Genomic DNA, 13,556 nt, shown 5'->3' with positions numbered 1-13,556 from the left:
ACTACTGCCTGACACCCCCCACACTTCATCGTTTATTATGCTCTATTTTTTTTTAAAAAAATCTTTCTTGGTTTTAAAAAAGATTTATTTGTTTTATGAGAGAGAGCAGAGCACTGGAGATCAAACCTAAGTTCTCTCACACACAAATTCTTGAATCTGCTCACTGAGCCACCTCCTCATCTCTGTCTTTCTTGTTTTTATATAGTGCTGGAGATTGGACTCAGTATTTTTATATGTATGAGTCATGTGCTTTGCTACTAACTCCAAGTAGGATTTCTTTAGAATTCAATAAAGCAATAAAAAGCAATTAATTATAAAAGTCACCTAAGAAAATAAACAGAAACAAATGCTATTATGATTCCATGCTGAACTCTTTCAGCAGATGACCTCACCTATGTGTCCCAACACTTTACCTCTCCAGAGCCCTACCCTACTAGGAAAAGATTGAAACAGTCTGGGGTTATGGATCTGCCAACATCCATATATTGTAGAGAAGCAATTACAGAAGCACCTCAAAAAGAATTTGGCTGTGTAATTGATATGCAGACTCTCTCAAAAGCCTAGACCAAGTAGATCAGAAGCAACCAATAGCACAGCTATATATAAGATACTGGGTACTGTACAGCAAACCATAACAAAAGGACTTTTCAAAGTTAACCCAATTACCAATGTGATGATAACATTAGCTATCGATTGTCTTTTTGAACCCTAAGACAGCAGGAACCTCACATCTCCACTATAGAGCCTCTACTTCCCCCAGTCCTGGAACCCTTTGATAGGGCCCACTTTCCCGTATGCCTCTCCCAATCCATATCAAATAATATTGCATCTGCTGATCACAACCTAACCAACACAACAATTGCCACCTCAACATGCTTCACTTCAGAATGTGTCCAGAAACTTCACGTGTGGAATGACAACCCTTCAACTTCATTACTCGGGTGAGACCTTTCCTTTCATAGTATACTCTAATTTCATCTCAAGTGGTTCACTTTCTAACAAAGTCCCAAAACCTAGATATACACCAGTTTCTGTGAGAGAGAGCATATATTCACACTTATCCATAAACTACTGCAAAATATATGCCTGAAAGCAGAAGTGCACTAGAGTTTGCAGTGAGTACCCCCCTAACATTTCCTCTCCACTATTCCAACCTTTGGGTCCATGATAGCTCAACAATTTGTTTGGCTTCGTATGTTAACTCTCTTTTCAGTCACCAGGTTCCAGATGTCAACAGGATGCCGGCCAGGCTTCCCTAGACTGAAGACCCCACCAATGTGTCCTGGAGCTTGGCTTCCCCAGAGACCCACCCTACTAGGGAAAGAGAGAGGCAGACTGGGAGTATGGACCGACCAGTCAACGTCCATGTTCAGCGGGGAAGCAGTTACAGAAGCCAGACCTTCCACCTTCTGCAACCCACAATGACCCTGGGTTCATGCTCCCAGAGGGATAGAGAATGGGAAAGCTATCAGGGGAGGGGGTGGGAAATGGAGATTGGGTGGTGGGAATTGTATGGAATTGTACCCCTCCTACCCTATGGTTTTGTTAATTAATCCTTTCTTAAATAAAAAAAAACAAAAAAGAATTTGGGTCCATACTTCCAAATGGGAACAAATTTTAGAGGAAGATGAACAGAGGGCTCTGGACTTGAATTCCATCAGGACCTGAAGAGAGAAGAGGAAAAAAGGAAGAACATTCAGAAGTAGTATAGGTGTGTGTGTGTGTGTGTGTGTGTGTGTGTGTGTGTGTGTGTGTAGGTGTGACTTAGAAAGGAAGAGGAGAGTTGGGCTGTAGCACAGCAGGTTAAGTGCAGGTGGTGCAAAATACAAGGACTGGTGCAAGGATCCTGGTTCAAGCCCTGGCTCCCCACCTGCAGGGGAGTAGCTTCACTATCTTTCAGTTCCCCTCTCTGTCTTCCCCAATCTCTCTCAATTTCTCTCTGTACTATCCAACAACGACGACAGCAATAATAATAACTACAACAATAAAACCAAGGCAACAAAAGGGAATTAATTAATTAATTAATTAATTTTTTTAAAAAGAGAAAGGAAGAGAAGGTAGGACCATAGCAAGAAAAATGGCCAAAGATAGACAGATATAGCAAGAAATAATAGTCAACCCATAATAATAAATAAAATAATATAAAATAATATATAAATAATAAATAAAATAATAGTCAACCCCTGTGACAGTGGGAGGACTACTGTCGTTTCCAGCAGAGGAAGTGGAGACACAGAACTCTGGTGGTAGGAACAGTGTGGAATTATACCTGTCAACTTATAGTTGTTTTTTTTGTTTGATTGTTTGTTTTGTTTTGTTTTGCCCCCAGGGTTATTGCTGGGACTCAGTGCCTGCACTAAGAACCCACTGCTCCTGGAGGCTATTTTTCTTCTTTTGTTGCCCTTATTGTTTATTATTGTTGTTGTTTTTATTATTATTGTATTGCTGTCATTGTTCTTGGGTAGGACAGAGGGAAATTGAGAGAGGAGGGGAAGACAGAGGGGGAGAGAAAGATAGACACCTGCAGACCTGCTTCACCACTTGTGAAGTGACCCCCCCCCTGCAGGTGGGGAGCTGGGGGCAGCATGTGTGCTTAACCTGCTGAGCCACCACCCAGCCCCCATAACCTTATAGATTTGTAAATGAATATTAAATCACTAATTTAAAAAGAGTTAATTCTAAAAGTCACTTACAAGAAGAAACAGAAAACATCACTTGTCACTTCCATCAGGAATGTCATCACAAGCCCTCTGTGGGCCTCTCTAGGACCTTGCCCTCACTGTAGAGCAGCAATGGAAGGGACTCCCCACTCTCTGAAGGGAGGCTGGGTCAGCCTACTCTATCTGAGGAAGATAGGTCCTGAAATGAGTGCAACCTAGAATGTTCCCAGCTGTGACCACAGACTGTGAGCTCAGACTGACAGGGATGCAGAGGTTATACAGGTTCCTGTGCTAAATATGAATATATATGGGCTCCAGGGCAGATAGATGTGGTAAACAGCTAATTGTACTTATGTATTTTCTCTGAGTTTGGGAGCCACTAATCCAATTTTGGAAGCCTGAACCCAATTTTCTAGCCATATTTTCAACTCTGACACCATCTTCCCAGAAAAGATTTTTACTCTACCTTCATGTTAGTTATCATGCTCAGGCAAAACTTACTAATTTTATATATTTTTTACCATTCCCAGGTCTTCATCATTTGGAGCCAACTATTGTTCAGCCAGAGAAAGATGAAGGGGGGAAGAAGAGACACTACAACACCAGAGTCTTCTCCAGTGCAGCTGCACTGTTCAAGTGAGTCATCCTGCTGGCCCAAATTGACTTGTCAACCTGGATTTTACAAAGCCCCATTTCTATCTCTGAACCCTCAGCTGAAATCATCATGAAGTGATGCTATTTACAGTTTCACTCATAAGGGGCACAGATCATTGGTGGTGGGAGTGGTGTGAAACTATACCCCTATTATGTTACAGTCTTATAAATCACTATTAAATCAGTATGTCAGGGGGAAAAAAGATTTAACACTTCAGGTTCTGAAACTGCCTAGATTTTAGTACTAAGTAATATAAAGAATTGAGATGCATGAACTCAAAAAAAGAACACACACACACACACATACACACACACACACACACACACACACACACACACATATATATAGTCAACCCCATATCTATGACTTTGAAAAACTATGACAGATACCACTCAAGGGAGGTAGGGGCACAGAACTTTGGTAGTGGGAGTGGTGTGGAATTATACCTCTAATATTTTATAATCTTGTAAATCACTATTGAATTACTAACAGAAATAAAATAATTTTACTCATATTCATTATGATTTCCATTATAAGTTTTCCATTCCAGTTTTCCTTTACTCTATTTAAGACAGCACTTGTAAGAGAATCCAGCTACTGGGTGGAGGGGTAGCATGATGGTCATGCAGACAGACTCATGCTCTAAGGGCCCAGATTTAGTCCTTTGCATCTCAATAAGCTAGAGCTGAGTTTATGAGCTTGGGGGGAAAGAATTCAACTACTTATTCAAGCCCCAATTAAAACAATTTTTTTTTGGTTGGCTGGTTGGTTGGTTGTTTGACCAGAGTACAGTGCAGCTCTGGCTACGGTGGTTCCCAGGATCATGCAGGTACTATACACTACCGAGCTAAGTCCCATTTCAACGCAGATAAAACCAGTAATGCCTACCTGTCATGCACGACATTAGTTGAGAAATTCTGGCTTCATGTGTTCACCTTAACTGACTCTTTTAAGAACTGAGTAGAAAAAAATGAACTATTATAGTCTGAAGTTGCTCCACTGAGCCTGAAACCCTCCAAAGAAATCTTGGATTACCTGATCTACAAGCTACTCCAATAATACGTTAAGTGTATATGTTCAGAATTCAAAATAGTTCGCTCAAAGGTGAAAGTTGGATGAAGTAGTCATAATATTTTCCAGCTGGGAGTCAAGCTGGTAGCGCATCGGGTTAAGCACAGGATCCCGGTTCGAGCCCCAGGCTCCCCACCTGCAGGGGAGTCAAGTGAAGCAGATCTGCAGGTGTCTGTCTTTCTCTCTCCCTCTCTGTCTTCCCCTCCTCTCTCCATTTATCTCTGTCCTGACATCAATAACAACAACAATAATAACTACAACAATAAAACAAGAAGGGCAAAAAAAAAGGGAATAAATAAGTATTTTTTTTAATTTAGCATAAGAAACTTCACAAAAAATATTCACCAACCATTTTAGATATGCTGACTATTTTGAAGAGAAATCACAGAATTCTACAGTTCTGAGAAATTCTCCACTATGGCCAAATTCTCAACTATGGGTTTATTTTGTAACCCGAGGCCCAGTGGCTATGAAGGTTTAGAATAGCAGGCAAGGGGTCAGGTGAAGATGGCTGTGGGGGTACTGAGGGCTCTACTTGCCATGCTATATCTGCTAAAAAGTTATTGGGGTTTAGAGCCAAGTCACAGCACCCAGCTTCCAGTGACTGTATATACTTTTTCCTCACTGGATTGCTGGAGAACTAGAGCCCCCAAAGTTCTGACCCTTCTAGCGGGTGATCTATAACTCTCAGCAGTTGCTCCAAAGTTCTAGTCTTTGACTAGAACTCAATATTTCTCTGCCCACCCCATAGGCTTTTTAGGCAGCAACTTAAATACTAGTGCTTCAATAGTCAACTCAGAATGGATCAAAGTTATGGATGTAAGACCAGACACAATAAAATACATGGAAGAAAACATTCCAGGAGTCGGGCAATAGCACAGCAGGTTAAGCACACATGGCGCAAAGCACAATGACCAGCGTAAGGATCCCGGTTCAAGCACCCGGCTCCCCAACTGCAGGGAGTGGCTTCACAAGCGGTGAAGCAGATCTGCAGGAGTCTTTCTCACCCCCTCTCTGTCTTCCTCTCCTCTCTCCGTTTCTCTCTGTCCTATCCAACAACAACAACATTGATTACAAGAACAATAATAACTACAACAATAAAACAAAAGCAATATATATTTAGCAATGAAATATCTGGATGATGTAATCACTGTGTATGATAGAACTGCGAGTCTTTAAAAGTGACTACACAAATTGTGATAGCCAAAACCTGGAGGCAACCCAGGTGCCCAACAACAGGTGAGTGACTGAGTAGGTTGTGGTCTAGATACACAATGGAATACTACTCTGCTATTAAAAATGGTGATCTCACCATTTTCAGCCCATCTTGGATGGAGCTTGAAGAAATCATGTGAAGTGAAATAAGTCAGAAACAGAAGGATGAATATGGGATGATCTTACTCACAGGCAGTGTGGGTCTAATGCGTGTTTGAGCATGGATGGTTGACCCCCCCCCCCCCAGGAAGCTCATCTATCAGTCTCCCCTTGCCATGCCAGCCTTGTGGTCGAGCAAGATGGGCTGGGGTGTTGGGAAATTTTGCAGATGTGGTTGAGCTTGGCAGGGCTCACAAAGCACCCTACATTCCCTGCTACTATAGCCTGTCCTTTTATTATCTACATATCAATCTTCTGCTTTGTCTTACAAATGACTAAAGGTCTCCTTCCTAAGTCCCCATAGGGTATTGCTAATCCTGCCAGTTGAACCCCTAGCAACAGTTGCTAGGGAGGTTCATACCATTCCCGGCCCATTTCTCCACCCCTCTCCTAACCATGTATGGTATTGTCAAGCCACTTCCTCTGGCTTGTCTCTTCCATGTCCCAAGCTGGAGTCGGGCAGGCATGCAGATGCCAACCATTGTGGTTGGTGCCACGTGGCTTAACCAGATGTGCTACCGCCCCAATGCTGGGAAGCTCGGATGAATAAAGATTTGAGTTGTCCTTCCGCCATAAGCTTCGTCCCTGGGTCATCTCTCTCTCTTGCGATGCTAGCCCGACACTGGGGTATGTGGGGAATTCCAACCAGCCTATCAGTCTAGCCACATCACCCCACCCGTCCTCCCTCTGGTGGGCTTCACCTTCTTTAAATTTTTATTTCCCTGTTCCTGCATCACCATCCATACCTTCTCATTGCCTTGCTCTCTTTTTCCTTATAAGGATATATTGGTCTCATTGTCCAGCTTGGCTACTTCCTCTGCACAGCTACCCCTTTATAAACTTGTAACTGAAACAATAAAGTGTTCCATCCACTGTCATGGTACCCTGAGGTGGTTTGTGGTACTGTCCGCCGCCATGGTACGCTGGAAGACTACTCAGCGAGCTCACTCCTGCTGCTGCTAGCCCGAGGTCCCCCGTTCTCTGCCTGTTTCTGGTGGCCAACAGACTGGGCGGTGACGTGGGAGATGGGCTAGCTCATTTTCCCGAGGAACCCGACAAGGCAGAAGTTGAAAAACAAGATCAGAAGAGAAAACTCTAAGCAGAACTTGGACTGGAGTTGGTGTATTGCACCAACATAAAAGACTTTCGGGTGGGCGGGGGTAGGGTTCAGGTCCTGGAACATGATGGCAGAGGAGAGAACCTAGTGGGGGTTGTATTATGTGGAAAACTGGGAAATGTTATGCATGTACAAACTATTGTATTTACTGTCGTCTATAAACCATTAATCCACCAATAAGTAAATAAATAAGAAATACCACAAAAAAAAAAAAAAAAAAGAAATACCACAAAAAAATAAATAAACCACACTTTCTATAATTATAAAGAAAAAAAGTGACAACACAATTTGACAGTCTCACCAACGTTTTCTTTTCCTTTTTTAAAAAAATATTTTAAAGACATTTATTTATTTATAAATATTTATTTATTTACTCCCTTTTTTGCCCTTGTTTTTTTGTTGTTGTAGTTATTATTGATGTCCTTGTTGTTGGATGGGACAGAGAGAAATGGAGAGAGGAGGGGAAGACAGAGAGGGGGAGAGAAAGACAGACACCTGCAGACCTGCTTCACCGCTTGTGAAGCGACTCCCCTGCAGGTGGGGAACCGAGGCTCGAACTGGGATTCCTATGCCAATCTTTGAGCTTTGCGCCACCTGCGCTTAACCCGCTGTGCTATCGCCCAGCCCCCCAATGTTTTCTTTTTATATTTGATTTACTTATTTATTTTTAATAGAGACAGAAGTTGAGGAGGATGAAGATATAAGGAGAGAGAGGCACCTGCAGCATGACTTGTGAAGATTTACCCCTACAGTGGGGACCTGAACTCAGGTCCTTGAACAACAATGTTTAAATTTCCATTTTCACATCCTCACCAGTACTTAATTGCCATTTGACACTTCATTATTACTCTGTTTATTGCCTTAATAGTAGGAAACATTTCTCATGTTGTTCCAGCTTAAAGAGGCTAAAACCAACACTCTATCTGGATTTCAGAAACTCTTTTCTGTTAGATTGTTGCTGTTTTAAAACATGGCAGTCTTGGAGTAAAAAAGCTAGCTCACAGGGTGCCGGCTTTGCTATGTATGTGACCCGGATTGAAGCCTGGCACGACACAGGGAGTACAGTGACTGTGGGAGATGTCTTGATGCTGTGATACTGTGATGCCTCTCAATCTGTCATTTGGGAGACATAATTCATTGTTTTCAGAGCAGAGACACAGGGCAACAAGGCAGGTAGAGGCATAACTTAGTCTGTCGAGGAGCCAGCTCAACCTCTCTCCCCTTTGTTCAGACCAGTTCAGTAGCTCCACATCTGGGCAGCTGTTTTCAAGGTCAGCTCCTGACCTTGAAATATGCCCTGGTCAGCTCCAGGGCAGCAACAGCAATGGCCCTCTGGATCAGGAGGCAGAACAGTAGACACCACCTCCTTTGACCTAATGTGTCATACAGCAATCATGTGCAGCAGCAGTGAAAAACATGTTTTTGCTTGCTTGTTTGTTTACCAGAACACAGCTCAGCTCTGGCTTCTGGTGGTGTGGGGGATTGAACCTGGGACTTTGTGCAGCAGCAGAAACAAATATGTTTACCTGGCTATATGGTTTCTTCTTAGTTTCCATTGGAAGACCTATGACATCCATGTTAGCTTGACATAACTACATTATCTTAGGCTCCCCTGTAGATGTCTCTCCCTCTCTATTTGTATATCTCTATCTGAAAAAAAAATTTTTTGGAGTCCAGAGCGGTGAAATTGTGCACACACACAAGACCCTGGAGATATCAAAAACAATGTTAATAATTTGAGCCCCCAACTCCCCACCTGCAGGGGAGTCTCTTCACAGGCAGTGAAGCACGTCTGCAGGTGTCTATCTTTCTCTCCACCTCTGTCTTCCCCTCCTCTCTCCATTTTTCTCTGCCCTATCTAACAACGATGACATCAATAACAACAACAATAACTACAACAATTAAAAAAAAGGGCAACAAAAAGGAAAATAAATATAAAAAAAATTTAAAAAAAAAAAAAAAACAATGTTAATCTTGTGGCCATGGAGGTGCTCAGTGAGCAGAGCACAGAACTTGAATGTGGGAAGGCCCAGGGTCAGTCTGAGGCACTGCAATCGCTGGAACAATGCTTTGACTTTACTTTATCTCATAAAATCAGTTTTGTTTTTTTAATGTGGCAATCTTATATTAAAACCACTTTGTTATTGATACCTGCAATAATATGAAAATTATTATTAATTCTTATTAAAAATATAAATGAAATTAACTGTCTACCCCCCATACACCCAAGTAAGAGCATATGTATATATTTATTTAACATAGGAACTTGTATAACCTCTTAGTCCCTGTTGGCCTGGGCTCATAGTTCATGGTCACAGCTGGGAACATTGTATGCTGCACTCATTTCAGGACCAATCTTCCTCGAGTGGCAGGGCAGGATGACCTAGCATCTCTTTGGAGACTAGAGCAATCCCTACCATTCCTGCTGTATGGTGAGGGCAAGGTTCTGTGAAAGGCCTGTGAAAATTAAACCGTTGTGGTCCTGGAGATGGTGCAGTGGATAAAGCACTGGATTCTCAACCATGAGGTCCTGAGTTCAATGCCCCGCAGCACATGTACCAGAGTGATGTCTGGTTGTTTCTCTCTTCCTATCTCTCTCATGCATAAATAAATTATTTTTAAAAAGAAAAGAAAAAAATTAAACAGAAACTACTAGTGAGTAACACACCTTACTAGGTAAAACTGTCTTGGTAGCAGTGAGAAGCCACACAGAATTTTTCCCCCCAGAATGGCTGCCTAGTTCTGGCTTATGATGGTGATGGAGACTGAACCTGGCTTCTCCAGTGACCTTAGGCATGAAAGTATATTGTGTAAACCATTGTGCTACTCTCCACCCTCTATTTTATGACTGAAATAGGACTCTAAGAAGCTATATACATGTAGAAACAAAACATCTTTATCAACTCTTGTTCAAAATCACTGCTGTAATATTGTAATTGCTCTGTTGGCTGGCTGTAAGGAGAAATAGGTCTTAGGCCATGGGAACTGCTAAGCAGTTAATACCATAATTGTCCTCTTTATTAAAAAAAAAAAAAAAAAGAAAGAAAGAAAGTAAAGAGAAAAAAAAACCTTCATAATGGCAGGGTTGACCATTTGAGGACAAAGATATCGCTGAGCTTTCCACTTTGGTGAACCTCTTCCCTACAGGGTTAATTTGAAGCATGTGAAAAAGAAAACAAGTCTTTCTTTACACAAAAAAAGAAATGTTTTAATTCTAGAAGCCAAAATAAAATTTGGGAAAACACACACACAAGAATGTCTAAGTTTAGTTGTTCAGTTTTCATGTATCTTGATGTGTGGGCAGTTAAATGGTCATTCAATAGCTCCCTATTTCTAGTAAAAGAAATTATTTATTTATTCATGAGAATAAATCAAGGAGAAAGAACCAGACATCAGTCTGGTACATGTGCTGCTGAGGACTGAACTTGGGACCTTATGGTTGAGAATCCACTGCTTTATTCACTATGTCTTTCTTCATTTCTCTCTTTAGCAACAGAGGAGGAGGAGGAAGTTGAGGAGGAGAAGATAGACTATGAGAGGGGGTCGGGTGGTAGTTCAAAGGAAAAGGACTGGCATAAGGAACCCAGCTCCCCACCTGCAGGGGAATTGCTTCACAGGTGGTGAAGCAGGTCTTCAGGTGTCTTTCTCTCCCTTCTCTGTCTTCCCCTCCTTTCTCCATTTCTCTCTGTCCTGTTCAACAATGACATCAACAACAATAATTTAAAAAAAAGGGCAGCAAAAGGAAATAAATGTTTAAAAATATATATTTTAAAAAATCCACAAGGTGAGGTAGTTCTGTGTAAAGTATGCATGAGACCCTGTACTCAACCTCTGGCACTGTGTTGAAAAAGTTGCATCATCATTTCTTTCTTTCTTTCTTTTTAATTTCTTTATTGATGAATTAATGCTTTATATTTGACAGTAAACACAGTAGTTTCTACATGCATAACATTTGCCAGTTTTGCATATAACAATACAACCCCCATTAGGTCCTTTATCATCCTTTTTGGACTTGTGTTCTCCCCCCCCAACACACACACACACACACACACACACACACACACACACCAGAGTCTTTTACTTTGCTGCAATATGCCAATTCCAGTTCAGGTTCTGCTTGTGTTTTCTCTTCTGATCTTGTTTTTCAACTTCTGACTGTGAGTGAGATCATCCCATATTCATCCTTCTGTTTCTGACTTATTTCACTTAACATGAATTTTTCAAGGTCCATCCAAAATTGGCTGAAAATGGTGCAGTCACCATTTTTTATAGCTGAGTAGTATTCCATTGTGTATATATACTACAACTTGCTCAGCCACTCATCTGTCTTCTCCCTTCTTTTGTTTTGTGAGTCTGGATAAAGGTTTGTCGATTTTGTTCACTCTTTTTTTTTTTTTTTAAATAATTTATTTCTTTATTGGGGAATTAATGCTTTACATTCAACAGTAAATACAATGGTTTGTACATGCATAACATTCCCCAGATTCCCATTTAACAATACAACCCCCACTATTTCATGCATCATTTTTCATGGACCTGTATTCTCCCCACCCACCCACCCACCCCAGAGTCTTTTACTTTGGTGTAATACTCCAATTCCATTTCAGGTTCGACTTGTGTTTTCTTTTCTAATCTTGTTTTTCAACTTCGGCCTGAGAGTGAGATCATCCCATATTCATCCTTCACTTTCTGACTTATTTCACTCAACATGATTTTTTCAAGGTCCATCCAAGATGGGCTGAAAACGGTGAAGTCACCATTTTTTACAGCTGAGTAGTATTCCATTGTGTATATATACCACAACTTGCTCAGCCACTCATCTGTTGTTGGACACCTGGGTTGCTTCCAAGTTTTGGCTATTACAAATTGTGCTGCCAAGAACATATGTGTATACAGATCTTTTTGGATGGATGTGTTGGGTTCCTTAGGATATATCCCCAGGAGGGGAATTGCAGGGTCATAGGGTAGGTCCATTTAATATATTGCTGTAGCTCTTTCAGTAGAAGTTTGATGTATTTAGATGGCTTCTCATTGGGTGCATAGATATTAATAATTGTTAAGTCCTCTTGATTGACTGATCCTCTGAGCATTAAGTAGTGTCCATTCCTATCTTTTTTAATCTTATCTATTTTAAGGTCTATCATGTCAGATATGAGAATAGCTGTTCCTGCCCTTTTTTGTGGGCCATTGGCTTGAATGATAGTTTTCCATCCTTTCACTTTAAGTCTGTGTTTGTCTTGTTGAGTTAGGTGAGTTTCCTGTAGACAACATATTGTTGGGTTGTGTTTTCTGATCCATCTTCCTACTCTGTGTCTTTTAATAGGTGAATTCAGGCCATTGACATTTATTGATATCAAAGATTGAAGATATTTTAACGCCATTCTTGTAGAGTTTTAGAGTGTTTTGATATATGTCCTATTTGTGGTGGTCTGACTGTTTATAGGAGACCTTTCAGAACTTCTTTCAGGGCAGGCTTGGTGATGGTTGCTTCCTTCAACTGTTGCTTGTCTGAGAAGGTTTTGATGCTTCCATCTAGTCTGAATGACAATCTAGCAGGATATAGTATTCTTGGCTGAAAGCCTTTCTCATTGAGCACTCAATAGATATCTTGCCATTCTCTTCTGGCCTGTAGTGTTTGTATGGAGAAGTCTGCTGCTAATCTTATGGGTTTTCCTTTGTAGGTGACTCTTTGTTTTTCTCTTGCAGCCTTGAGGATCCTTTCTTTATCCTTATTCCTTTCCAATCTAAGTATGACATGTCTTGGTGTCTTTAGGTCTGGGTTAATTCTGTTTGGGACCCTCTGGGCTTCTTGAATCTTTATGTCTTTGGTATTGTCTAGACTAGAGAAATTTTCAGCTATTATGGCCTGGAGAACGCTTTCTTCCTCCCCTTCTCTTTCTTCCTCTGGTAAGCCAATAATGCGTATATTGTTTCTTTTGAAGTCATCCCATAGGACTCTGTTGTTGTTTTCAGCATCTCTTAATCTCTTTTTGAGATCTCTTACTTCTTTCTTAGTTGTCTCTAATTCATCCTCAATCTTGCTAATTCTGTCTTCAGCCTCATTGATTCTATTCTCTCTGCCCTCTACTGCTTTCTGGAGTTCATCTATTTTGTTGCCCTGCTCTGATACTGTTTTAGCTTGTTCAGCTAGTTGCCTTCTTAGCTCAGCAATTTCAGCTTTCAGCTCTCTAATAACCATGAGATTATTAGAATTTTCTTCCATATTCTCATTTGTTGTTCCTGCATTTCTGATTACAATTTTTTCAAATTCTTTACTCACTCCTGTTATTATTTCCTTAGCTAATGTTTGGATGTTGAACTCGTTGTTTTGTGCTTCACCCTCTGGAGGACTTTTAGCTGGACTCTTGTCCTGGTTCGAGTCTCCAATATTTTTTCTTGTTGTTTTAACCATTTTAAATAAGTTAACAGTTTTTTCAATCCCTGAGTTGGAGTTCAGTGGTGTAAAAGCCCTTTTTTTTTTTTTCCCCTGTAGGCTATGGGAGCCTGAGGGCTTTTAAACTATCAATAGGCTTCTTAGCTTAATCACTGACTCCTGACCAAGAGATAAAGCAGGGTGTGGCAGAGATAATCCAGTGGTTATGCAAAGAGACTTTCACAGCCCCTCAGCTATGCCACCGAGGTATAGGTCTTCTGAGTTTCCCGGTTAGGTCTCTGTACC

Source organism: Erinaceus europaeus, chromosome 15 (assembly GCF_950295315.1).
Source record: "Erinaceus europaeus chromosome 15, mEriEur2.1, whole genome shotgun sequence".
NCBI lineage: Eukaryota > Metazoa > Chordata > Mammalia > Eulipotyphla > Erinaceidae > Erinaceus > Erinaceus europaeus.
This window is presented reverse-complemented; position numbering follows the sequence as displayed.